Source organism: Erythrolamprus reginae, chromosome 7, assembly GCF_031021105.1.
Source record: "Erythrolamprus reginae isolate rEryReg1 chromosome 7, rEryReg1.hap1, whole genome shotgun sequence".
Classification (NCBI taxonomy): Eukaryota; Metazoa; Chordata; class Lepidosauria; order Squamata; family Dipsadidae; genus Erythrolamprus; species Erythrolamprus reginae.
Genome location: NC_091956.1, coordinates 60,716,060 through 60,729,941, shown reverse-complemented (window position 1 = coordinate 60,729,941; position 13,882 = coordinate 60,716,060).

Genomic DNA, 13,882 nt, shown 5'->3' with positions numbered 1-13,882 from the left:
CCCCAGGCTCCTTATAATTTATGTTTGGTATGTATGTGTTGTTTGGTTTTAATATGATAGGGTTTTAGTTATTTCTTTTAATATTAGATTTGTGCCACTATAATATTGTTTTTATCATTGTTGTGAGCCGCCCCAAGTCTTCGGAGAGGAGCGGCATACAAATCTAATAAATTATTATTATTATTATTATTATTATTATTATTATTATTATTAACAGCAATCGGTTATATACAACTGGTTTGAAGTGTAAGATGCAGACTAAATTCATTTCTTTCTGCAGCATTAGTGCATTGTCCACCATAGTTCATTGTTTTGAAATTGCATTTTCCCAGGTACAATATGCACTGGGCCCAGATTCCTTTCTCACCACGCCTAAGGTCATTTTAATGAAAATTCCACAGCCCATGCCAAAAAGATAGAATTGCTCTTAATCCTTTACCAGCATGTCATCTGATCCCAGGCCCACTAGAGTTGTTATTCTGCGTCTGCAGAGCGCAGCAGTCAAATCAGAAGCAAATAGCAACAGCAGTAAAAAGCAATTAACTGTATTCTTCACCTCGGGTTTTTAAAACCCCAAATATGCCTTGGCTGAAAGAAAGCAAATATCTATTGAATATCTTTGAAACCATTTCAAACCCCATAGCTTAGAACTCTCAAAAATTTCTCAAGTGAGATAATAATTGGCAATAATATGAGTGATAGATGGAAAAATGAAAATCAGTACCTATGATGGTTGGCTTTACTAATACCAATCCTCAGACCATACTTTTTCTCAATACAATGATACCTTGTCTTACAAACTTAATTGGTTCTGGGATGAGGTTCTTAGGGTGAAAAGTTTGTAAGATGAAACAATGTTTCCCATAGGAATCAATGGAAAAGTGATTAATGCGCGCAAGCCCAAAATTCACCACTTTTGCCAGCCAAAACGCCCATTTTTGCACTGCTGGGATTTCCCTGATGCTCCCCTCCATGGGAAACCCCACCTCTGGACTTCTGTGTTCTTGCGATGCTGCAGGGGAATCCCAGCAGGGGAATCCAAAAACGAGTGCTTCGCTGGCAACGGAAGTCCGGAGGGGGGGTTTCCCAGTGAGAGGAGCATCAGTGAAATCGCAACAGCATAAAAATACCAAAGTCCTCAAAATCCCACCTCCAGACCTCTGTGTTTTTGCGATGCTGCGATTTCACTGAGGCTCCCCTCGCTGGGAAACCCCACTTCTGGACTTTTGTTGCCAGTGAAGCACCCGTTTTTGCGCTGCTGGGATTTCCCTGCTGGGATTCCACTACAGCATCACAAAAACATGGAAGTCCGGAGGTGGGGTTTCCTATGGAGGGGAGCCTCAGGGGAATCCCAACAGTGCAAAAATGGGTGCTTCGCTGGCAACAGAAGTCCAGAGGCGGGGCATCCTAGTGGCGGCAGTGTGTTTGTAAGGTGTGTTTGTAAGGTGAAAATAGTTTGTAAGAAGAGGCAAAAAAATCTTAAACCCCAGGTTTATATCTCGAAAAGTTTCTATGACGAGGTGTTTCTAAGATGAGGTATTACTGTATTTAATTGGTCAAGAAACTGCACACTGAAACATATTCTGAAACTCAAAGGTGAAAATATTCTGTTTAAGAGTAAGAGGAGAAAGGGACTTTCAGTTGAAGTTGCAGTGGGATTGGACATGCAGAGCAGGTCTCCTGGTTCCTGTGCCGCATTCTTTCAATCGGTGGTGTCCGAAAGGAGCCAAAGCTGCCCTGTAGAGGCAGTGAAGTAAAGAAGGGTGCCCTGTGATGTCACAGAGAGGTGCAGCTCTACTGTCTGACCAGGTTCTTTTTCCCTTTCTGCCATAGCGAGGCAAAGAGGCAAACTAAAGATGTCTGCCACAAAGCTGGGACAATCAAGGGACAATTAAGACTGGTGCCTGAGTGAAGTAGGTGAACAGTGATTGGAACTAGGGAAGATGATTATTTTTTGCTTAAAATCTAACCCCAAGAAATAATTTAGAACTATTTTCTTAGAACTATTTGTTACAGCAGCAATTAAGCATTTTTTGAAAAATACTAGATTGGAAGGAAAAGACGCAAAAGAGAGAAAATCAATAAATCTTTTAAAATACAGAAAAATTGACTCTTAAACTAGGAAGATGTGGTAATGAGAAGGCATTTTAAAATGCTGGAATTGTCTATTTTTTAAAAATGTATCCTTTTATAATTGAGCTACAATTAAAATTATGATTGAAAGACTAAAATTAGATTGATTAGTGGCAACACTGTTTAGGTTGAGAGTACCACCTGCAGACGAAAGGAAAATATACAGGTCTGGGAATACTTATATAAAGGATTGTGAAAATATTTATTGGATTATATCTAGCTACCCCATGACTACTGGAGACTTAAATATGAGAACAAGGAAGTTATTGTTAAAATGACCTCTGAAGATTGAAGCTGTAAAGGGGATGTAAAGAGGCTTCTGATATAAATAAATAAATAAAACATTTCTGGGCCAATTAATATAATAATTAATTTAAACATTGTTCTGCCGGCTCTTGGCACGAGCCTCTAATTAAATGCAAAAGTAGCCAAAACAGACACACGCAGAGAAAAAACCACAACACTTTCTTTATCCAAGCAAAACCCTCTTTTTTGAGTCAAAGGGCTCACTTGCAAAACAAACAGTTTTTAAGGCAGTGACAAAAAAAGCAAACTCAATGCAATTAACCAGTAACTGTGAAGTCGTCACAGCTACTCTCCTTCAGACTTTGTTTAACTCACACGGTTAACTATGATTTACATTCAGAGTCCAGATATCAAAGCACAGGGTCCTTGGAGAATCTGAAAAGTCAAGGCAAATCTACAATCACAAACAGATAATCTTCCACATTGAGAGGCCGGCAGGCTGCCCATTTAACAGCAGCCCTAATTACCTGAACCACACCCAACCACAGGTGAACTCTCTTATCTCTTGTAATACCTCCATAACTGCTCTTTCCTATTCAAAGCTCTTCGTCTACGTACATCAATAAATGTTTCTTCATCAGAGTCCAGTGAAGATAAGGAGGAGGATAAATGGCTTCTTCCTGGGCTGCCTGCCAAGCCCTCCTCTGAGAGTCCCATTTCACAGACACTCCCTGCTTCTGATGATACTTCACTGCCCGAAGCAGTCGGCAGTAAAACAGGCCTCTGACACTGGGAGGATTCACCCAAATCCACCCCCACAGTCCGTGGGGCAGGAGCTGGCCCAGAGCCAACCACAACAAACAGGTAGAGTGCTGTACTGCAGGCCACTGAAGCTGACTGTAGATCTGAAGGTCAATGGTTCAAATCTCATCACCGGCTCAAGGTTGACTCAGCCTTACATCCTTCCGAAGTGGATAAAATGAGGACCTGGATTGTGGAGGCAATATGCTGGCTCTGTTTAAAAGTGCTATTGCTAACATGTTGTAAGCCGCCCTGAGTCTAAGGAGAAGGGTGGCATAAAAATTGAATGAATGAATGAATGAATGAATGAATGAATGAATGAATGAATTATCTTAAAAAACTAAACATTTAAAATCAAAGAGTCACATACATAATATAACACCAAATACATTAATTGGGCAGGGGCTGGGGTCTAATGACCCCAAGCCTGGCAACATAAATGTACTTTCAAATTCTTACAGAAGGCAAGGAGGGTGGGGGAAGTGCAAATCTCTGGGGGGAGTTGATTCCAAAGGGCCGGAGTTCCCACAGAGAAAGCTCTTCCCCTAGGTCCCGCCAGCCCAGCATAACTACATGTATCACCAAGAAAAAAAAACACCCTTTAGGAACCATGGTAGCACAGTGATTAGAATGAAGTATTGCAGGCTGACTCTACCCACTGCCAGTAGTTCAATCCTGACTGGCTCAAGACTGATTCAGCCTTTCATCCTTCCGAGATCACTAAAATGTAGACCCAGATGGTTGGATCAATATATTGATTCTATATACTGCGTAGAGAGAGCTGTAAAGCACTATGAGGTGATGTAGAAATCTAAGTGCTATTGTTAGAGATATCTATTGTCACAAATTAAAACTCTTAGCTTAGAATCTAAATTGTTTCTGTTTTATAGTTCTATTCTTTTATTCACAGCAAAAGGTGAAATAGCAAAAACAAATACAGTGTCCCCTTGATTTTCACAGGGGATGCGTTCCGAGACCGCCCACGAAAGTTGAACTTCCGCGAAGTAGAGATGCGGAAGTAAATACACCTTTTTTGGCTATGGACAGTATCACAAGCCATCCCTTAACACTTTAAACCCCTAAATTACCATTTCCCATTCCCTTAACAACCATTTACTCACCATTATTATTGGTATTTACCATTGAATAAGACACTTAGTAATCCTGATATTTATAAACATACTTATTTATTAACAATAATTAATTTTTTGTTATTTATTTGCAAAAATTATTAGTTTGGCGATAATGTATGATGTCATCGGGCAGGAAAAACCGTGGTATAGAAAAAAAAATCGCGAAGTATTTTTAATTAATATTTTTTGAAAAACCGTGGTATAGGCTATTCGCGAAGTTCGAACCCGCAAAAATCAAGGGAACACTGTAAATCTCTAGAAACAGCAGAGCCTGACTTTGTTTTCTTGTTTCTCCCTTACAAAACTATATGTATAAACTTGCATTCCTTTCTGAACATTTCAGTTGAGTCCATAGTCATAAATTATCACATGAATTGCAACCATATAAAATTGTATTTCTATCCATGGTAACCCTAAGGCTGTCCACACCATCCGGATTATCTCCAGTGCTGAGGCCAACCTCACAGGGGAAATAAAAAGAGTTTTAGAAATTACAGGAGACAAAAGTGGGGATGATTTTTAAGTTATAGGAAAGCAGCCTTGACTGGAAGGAAGAACAAAACCTAACTGGATTATTCAGTCTGGCCATCTGCACAGCTAAAATATATACAAAGGCAGCCCAGGTGAAAACGCAGGGAGAAAGGAGACACTCTACTATTCTTGAATTAATTGCTCTCTATTCATCTGTTTGCTGCAGAGAGAAAATTCAAAATCGTTCTTTGGGAATTCATGCCAATTGTGTAGATCTAGTTTCTCAGCTGTATTTTCCCTCCTTCTTTCACTTACCCCCTCCTCTGTTTTTATGTGCATAAGACTGAGGTATTTATCTGTCCTGTGTCTCTGCCAGCATGCTCTGGAATGATTCAAAGGGTCCTGGCACTGAATCATAAGAATTTGTGTTGCTAATAAATACAGCTGGCACCCTCCATTGTGATTAATTGTGACTGAAACCTAAACAACAAACGATTCTCTCAATTGCTTCAGTGCCCATTAGTTTTACGTGTTTATTAGACCGGGTTATGCTCTTTTAGGTTTATTAACAACAGATTAAGGAAATGGCCAACAAATCTACAATTCTGTTTCTTTTAAGTGCAATAGTGAGTATACAATTTACTAATTCTTTTGGGGTTTAATAGTAAGTCGAAACAAACCTCTGAAAAATTCACTCATTTATAAGCCAGTTGTGATACAAGCAGGAAGCAAATAATGCTAGGATTTAATTTAAATTGTGAGAAATATCTTAGTGTTCCTAAAATTCACCCTCTGTGTGAGTTTTCCTAACTACACAGTGAATTTTTACGTCCCCAAACCCTAATGAGTTCTTCATAATGGATTTAGAAAAATCAGAGAATCTCATAACACTTATATAATAAAGTACTGTTTCCACACTTACAATGTGTAATGAAGATAAAAAACCCCCACTTTCCTGTTTTTCATCTAATGCCAACATAATGTCCCACTGCTATTTGTCCATTTCTAGCATGCCCTGGTAACTATTTATTTATCCTAATAATACATCTTAATGAACTTGTCATTATATAATACCTAAAATGCTTAAAGTCATCTTTTTACACATAATTTTTGACACTTTAACATATTTTAGCTTGCTTCAACTACTTGTTGGTGGCTTATAAGGAGAGAATTGGATACCAGTAATGAGTGTGACTTGATTAATGAATCCAGAAGGGTTTCAGAGGGAACTTGGGGAAATGCCCGACTCATTTGTCCACAGGGACAAATGCTTCAGGGGCTCTAGATTGGATTGTGCCTTTGCAGCTTCTCCAAAACAGTAATCTCCTTGGTTTACCAAAGAACTCCGAGAGATGAAACACCAAAAGAGATAACTAAAGTGACGATGGATATCTAGTAACTCCAAATCAGACCGGACACAATTAAGAGCTTTTATTAAGACTTACCTTGTGGCAATAGAGGTGGCAAGATGTGCACATTTTTCTGCTCTTGTTGCATCTGAAAATTCTCGCTCAGCCGCCCTGTTTAAGGTGACCCATTCCCTTCTAAATAAGGAAGAGACGGTGGATTCCTTGCAAGGTAGAGCTGAGTAATTTATTCAGTTTCTTGCAGATAAAATCACTCAGAATCAAAATGAGAATCAGAATGAGATCTACTGCTTTGGAGAGGCTGCAGAGGCGCCATCTGATCCAGAGGCCCTGAAGCTGCCTTATTCCAGGCCAACACCAGGAGCTCCGCCGAATTGTGGACAAATGAGTCGGGTATTTCCCCATGTTCCATCTGAAACCCTTCTGGGTTCATTAATTGATTCACACTCATTACTGGTATCCAATTCTCTCCTCATAAGCCACCAATAGGTATCCAACTATCAAGTTGTTCATACGGAGAAAGAGTAGAATGATGAAGATTGTCTTTGTATATATCATCCAGGCTTGCTGAAGCCCCAGTCAAAATGACCATAGAAAGCAGTGCCCAGTGACTAAAGAGTGGAGATAGCAATGATGGTACTCCAATTGGGCAATTCAGAACAAGATGATAGGGACAGGTCTTCGTCCTGTTTTATGGGATGAATTTAACTTGATGACGCCTGAGTTCCTCCACTTGCTTACTGAACTTGTGTCCCTCAACTGGTTTCATCAAGCAGAAAAGTGACACATGGTTGGATCCAGGCATTGATTAATGCTTCCTTGAGCGAGGGGTCCTTTCCGCAACTGCTAAAAGAAGCGATTGTATGACCCCTTCTCAAGAAACTTTCCCCGGATCCAGCTGAGTTTAAAAACTTTAGACCAGTCTCCAACCTACCCTTCTTAGGTAAGGTTGTAGAGAAGGTGAATGCTCTCCAACTTTGGTGGTCCTTGGATGAAGCCAATTATCTTGACCCTTTTCAGTCTGGTTTCAGGATCAATTATAGCACAGAAACCGCTTTGGTCTCGCTGATGGATGATCTCTGGTGGGTCCAGGATAGGGGTCATTCTTCTATCCTGGTGCTTCTTGACCTCTCAGTGGCCTTCAATACCATTGACCATGGTATCCTTCTGCAATGGCATGAGGGGTTAGGAGTAGGAGACACCGTTTTATGATAGTTCTCTTCCTATCTCTCCGGTTGTTCTCAGTTAGTGTTAGTGGGGAATCAGAGGTCCACCCCTATGCCCCTACATTGTGGAGTGCTGCAGGGGTCTGTCCTCCCCCCCATACTATTTAACATTTATATGAAGACACTGAGTGAGATCATCCCTTGGCATGGGGTGACATATCATCAGTACATACATCTCCACTCCATGTCAATTCAGTGAAGTGATGGAAGTAATGTGCCAGTGCCTTGAAGTTGTAAGGGTCTGGATGGAAGCCAGCAGGCTCAAGCTCAACCCAGACAAGACAGAGTTGCTGTGGTCATTTTATCCTAACGACCATTCTATCTGTCCATCCATCATTCTGGGAAGGGTAACTTTGATCCCCTCAGATAAGGTCCGCAACTTGGGTGTCCTCAGTTGAGCCTTGATCACCATCTCTCAGCTGTGACCAGAGAGCCCTTTGCCCAGGTTCACCTGGTATACCAGTTGCAGCCCTTTCTGGATCAGGAGCCTTTACGCACAGTTACTCAGGCCCTCATCACCTCCTGTCTTAACTATTGCAATATGTCCTACATGGGGCTACCCTTGAACAGTGTTCGGAGACTGCAAATAGTCCAGAATGCTGCCATGCAAACTGTCATGGGTGCACCTCGACACACCCAAATAACACCTATACTCCGTGAGCTGCATTGGCTATCGATTGGTCTCCAGTCACAATTCAAGGTGTTTGTTATTATCTATTAAGCCCTATATGACTTAGAGCCAGACTATTTATGGGACCCTTTCCTGCCATATACCTCCCAGAGACCAATAAGATCGCACAGGGTTGGCTTTCTCTGGGTCCCATCGATTATGCAATGCAGGTTGGTGGGACCACAGGGGAGGGCCTTCTCTGTTGCACCCTGCCTCTATGGAACCAACCCCCCCTCCGATGTCCATCCTGCTCCCATCCTGCTGGCCTTCCGGAAGGCTACGAAGACCTGACTTTGCTGGCAGGCCTGAATTGTACATCTTTTGTGCCAAATTGTATTGAATGATATGTATATTTTGATTGGATTGCTGAATTGTGGGTTTTAACTGGTGTTATTGTTTTAATTTGTAACTTGATTTCTTTTTATTGGTAACTGTACTTTTTTATAATGTTGTAAACCACCCTGAGTCCTTCGGGTTTGGGCGGCATAGAAGATGAATGAATGAATGAATGAATGAATGAATGAATGAATGAATGAATGAATGAATTTATGAATGAATGAATGAATGAATGAATGAATTTATGAATGAATGAATGAATGAATGAATGAATTTATGAATGAATGAATGAATGAATTTATGAATTTATGAATGAATGAATGAATGAATGAATTTATGAATGAATGAATGAATGAATGAATGAATGAATGAATGAATGAATGAATGAATGAATGAATGAATTTATTCAGGGCGGCATGAAAATCAAATAAATAAATAAATAAATAAACATTCATAAGCACTGTGTGAAAAATGGCATCCTTGTCATGTTGGGGGTGGGGAAGGTTAATGTTTTTGAACATGGGTAGAAAGGGTTGACTCTAGGAAGGAATAAAAAGAGAGCTCCCTTTCATTAGAAGTGTAACAGAAAGCATAAAATATCATTGCGCCTACCATTCTGTAAGGTGCAGGAGATTTTCCACATTTAGATATAACAAGGCATCACTTTCCTGAGCCAAGGGATGTCTTCCTGAATTCTCTAAGTCAGTGTTTCCCAACCTTGGCAACTTGAAGATATCTGGACTTCAACTCCCAGAATTCCCCAGCCAGCGAATGCTGGCTGGGGAATTCTGGGAGTTGAAGTCCAGATATCTTCAAGTTGCCATGGTTGGGAAACACTGCTCTAAGTGACCTACCCATTTAAGACTTCACACATTATACTTTGTAGCCTACAATATTTCATTGCATGTGTAATTTCCAGCTTCTGTGTTTCCCAACAGAAAGGCTAGGCAAAAACCGATTCACTGTATCAGGCATTCTCTATATAACCAAAAGATAAATTATTATAAATTCTTTTCGATTCCAATGTGTCATGCTTAAAATTTTCTAAATCATAATTTCCTCTCTTAGGACATATGGAATTAAGCCTGCGTTGTTTCTAAATGTGAGACCAGAGTTCAAAGGAGCAGAATCATGATTTTGATTAGACTTGATTGGTTTTACCCATGCCTGCAAGCGCAAAAGTAAGGTTTGTTGCTACACAAGCTATTTTTGAAAAAATTGGATCCAGGCCACTTCTAGCTAATGAAAGCCAATAAAAAGACCAGATCCTTTCCTGGCTGGCATGTTTCATACTTCTTCCAAGGAGAATATAGTCCTGGAACAAACACTGCAGTTTTGTTTTTTTCAAAAATAAATTCAAATCTGGATAGTTCATTCTTACTAAAGGCTGCCATGTGTGAAAACCTGATTATGGAAACTGGGACGCATTCATGAGGTTGCTCTTGAGGTCCTCTGGTTGTTCTTGGAAGGCTTCTCAAAAGCTGGAATACAGTGTTCCCTCGATTTTCGCGGCTTCGAACTTCGCAGAAAGTCTATACCACGGTTTTTCAAAAATATGAATTAAAAAATACTTTGCGGGGGTTTCCCCTATACTACGGTTTTTCCCACCCGATGACGTCATATGTCATCGCCAAACTTTCGTCTGCCTTTAATAAATATTTTTTTTAATAAACTTTAATAAATAAACATGGTGAGTAATAATCTGAATGGTTGCTAAGGGAATGGAAAATTGCAATTTAGGGATTTAAAGTGTTAAGGGATGACTTGTGATACTGTTCATAGCCAAAAATAGTGTATTTACTTCCACATCTCTATTTCGCGGAAATTCAACTTTCGCGGGCGGTCTCGGAACGCATCCCCGCGAAAAGCGAGGGAACACTGTAGTCAACTTTTTGATAGACAGTGGGCAAAATAATATTTTCTGGAAGTTCAAAACCTATGGTTTCAAACAGAAGTGGGTCCCAACTTACCTCGCTGCCAGTTCACTTCCTCCTGTGCTGTATGGCCACGCCTTGTGGCCGCACGCATAGGCAGAAATTGTGGGTTCTATCACACTGAAGGCTTTCAAAAAGAGACTGGAAAATTTTTGAAAATAGCCGAAAGGAAGAAAAGGAAGATGAGAGGAAGAGAAAGTGTTCTAGGAAGGAAGGAAGGAAGGAAGGAAGGAAGGAAGGAAGGAAGGAAGGAAGGAAGGAAGGAAGGAATCCTTCCATCCATTATCTTCCCTTCCCTTTCTCCTTCCTTCCTTCCTTGCTTCCTTCTTCTCCTTCCTTCCTCTCCTTCCTCTCCTTCCTTCCTTCCTCTCCTTCCTTCCTTCCTCTCCTTCCTTCCTTGCTTCCTTCCTCTCATTCCTTCCTTGCTTCCTTTTTCTCCTTCCTTCCTCTCTTTCCTTCCTTCCTTTCTTCCTTTCTTATTGCAGGAAAAATGCCAGGAGAGAGAACAATTGAAATTATCTCAAATGGTATAAGGTCTCCTGCTAGAGCAAGTGGTTGGGCTAGAATACCCCAAGATCCCTTCCAACTCATTACTTGGTGGTATTATTATTATTATTATTATTATTATTATTATTATTATTATTATTATTATTTATTAGATTTGTATGCCGCCTCTCTCTGTAGACTCCGTAGTGTTCTATGTGCAAGGCAGGGGTGGGTTCTACTTATCTACTTATCTTCCCCACTGGTTCACATCATGACAGAAGTGCATGTTTTACGCGTATGTGCTTCCTGGAAATGAACCTCTTTGCATGCGCAGTACAGTGGTACCTCTACTTACAAACTTAATTAGTTCTGTGACCAGGTTCTTAAGTAGAAATGTTTGTAAGAAGAAGCAATTTTTCCCATAGGAATCAATGTAAAAGCAATTACTGTGTGCGATTGGGAAAACCACAGGGAGGGTGGAGGCCCTGATTCCTCCCAGGAGATTCCTAGAGAGGTCCCAGAGTGGCTTCTACCCATCTTTTCTGGCCCTGTTTCCTCCCAGGAGATTCCTTAGAGAGGCCCCACGGAGGCTTCTCCCTGCCTTTTCTGGTTACAGTTTCAGAGGCTCGGCTTTGTAAGTGGAAAATGGTTCTTGAGAAGAAGCAAAAAACTCTTGAATACCCAGTTCTTATCTAGAAAAGTTTATAAGAGATCTCTGCTTTCATGTTTATGACAGGACGTTTTTGTCCCTTGTTCTCCTCCTTTGCTTTCTTAACTTGCCCTTTTCTCTCTGAGAACTTTTCCTTGATTTTAGAAAATTTGGAGATTAAGAGAAAGCCAGCCGCTTTGTGCAAGACTGCTACTTTAACCAGTCAAAAGCCTCTGCAATGACCTCGATCTAGCTAGCAAATCAGAAACAGGGCAGAGTTTAAAGCCACTTTCCCAAGGACTCTGGGCATAACAGTAGAAACGCTTATTGCTATCATGCTAAATATTACTTTTATCTTTTTCAAGAAGTAGCACAGTGCAATATAACATTAGGATTCATTTTTTTAAAGATGGAAATCTATTTATTGTCCAATGTAATTTGTGAAAATTTTGATGAGATTTGAGGTTTCCATCCCATTCCATTAGGATGTCCCATTTATTTTCATGTCTACGTTTATATGTCTATATTAAATAATAATTAAATTATAAATTAATAAATTATAAAGTACTTAATTTAATTTTTAAAGTAAATTATAAATAAGTAATAAAGTAATAAATTAATTACATGTGTCTATTTTATGCCTATGTTAAAAATCTAAGCAAAGAACTATTCAGACGTGAAGCCAGGTAATTAAATGTGCAGAAGAGTTGGAGTTGGTTGTATGCTTTCAAATGTAATATGAAAAATATGTTTAGTCTTATTTGTTTTATCCTGTTTCAACTGACGTGTTGTACTCTTCTCTTTAAATAATGTCTTGGCATCCCTAACTCTGTAAAACAAATATAAGTTAGGGTTAGGATATGCAATCCTTCCAAAATCAAAAATAGTTTGGCAAGATAAATAAAGTTTAGCTGGTTTGAGCAAATAACACATTGCAGAAATATTGGATTTATGTCTTTGCACCTGAGCAATACAAATAAATCAGAAAATATGCTAATCACTATTTTATCCAACTTCCAATATGTACCCTGTCTCATTTCTCATCCATCAACCAAAAGAATAGACATAAGTTACAAACGATCAGAAATCAATAGATTTTTATTTAACTACTGTTGTGGTTCCGTCTGAGGCCCCTCCGGGAACGGCTGACCTTCTGTCGGTTTCCAGCTCAGAGGGAGAGGCTGAGGAACAGGAGGTGCAGACAGACGAGGAGGAGGAATCCCAGGCTGAAGAAGAGGGAGGACAGCCAGAGTCCCACCAGGGGGAGCTCTCCCCAGCAAGCAGCCTGGATTCCTTAGAGGAAAGTGCACAAGCCATAATTGATCTGCGACAACGAAGAGCTACTCAGAGACGGAATCAATTGGCTAAATACTTTCAGCATTAAAGTGGCAACAGCTGGGTTTGGGTGTGGTGCTCTTGGGAAAGGCTAAAAGGCAGACCCACCCTTCCTGGCTTGTGGAGTTTTATCTTTGAGAGTCGTGGGACCTGACTGTGAACTTTGGCGTCTTGGAATCCTGGTTTGTGCCTTTGACTATTGAAACCTTGGGGGGGGGGTGCCAGCAAGAAGCTTGCTGTATTGTCTGGACATCAGGACCCTGCTGTACTGTATTATAGCCTGTCTGTTGGGAAGAACAGGTTTTCCTCTGTGCTTATTTTTTCCAGTTATAAAATACTTTTGGCTTTTACCAGAGTGTCTGGCTGTTTTTTCCAGTTGGTGTTGAGGTCTGGGGGAACCCAGACAGAACAACTACTTAACGTGTAACCTTAATTACTTTTTAAAAAAATTATGTGTAACTTTAATTACACGTGTTCATTAAGAATGTGGAGAGATTTTAACATTTTAGGAACATTTGTAACATTTTGAAAGGTCAAATACAGAAAAATATTTTGTTTCATTCTTGTCTAATATCATAACCTAAAAGCTCAATCTAACAGACAACTCTATTTTTCCAAATATAGTAAAAAAAATTGTCTTTCAACTTATAGCAGATATTTGGCTTATTGAAATAAATCAGTTTTGAAACTCCCCAAATTTCAAAATAAACGTATTGTGTATTACATAAACATTTCCTACAATCAACTTGTAGGAACATATTTTATTGAAAAAATATCACAATCATTTCATTCTTTAAACAAATTATGATATCTTTTCAAGAAAGTTTTGCCTAATATCTATTTATTGTCTTGCTTTGAAAATAACATGTTTTTATTCTTTCAAATCACCTGTTCAATGGTTGATATAAATATTTCATTTGATTATCCCAAACTTCTACTTTATTCTGCAATGCTGCATTTTAACAAGATTTATTTCTGTAGTATTTGTAGATCATCTTACATTTCCTGTTTTGATCTCTGCTATTTTTATGCTGTTTTTAACTGAAGGATTTATTGTAATTCCATATTTTATTTGTGCTCGTATTAGATGTTGTC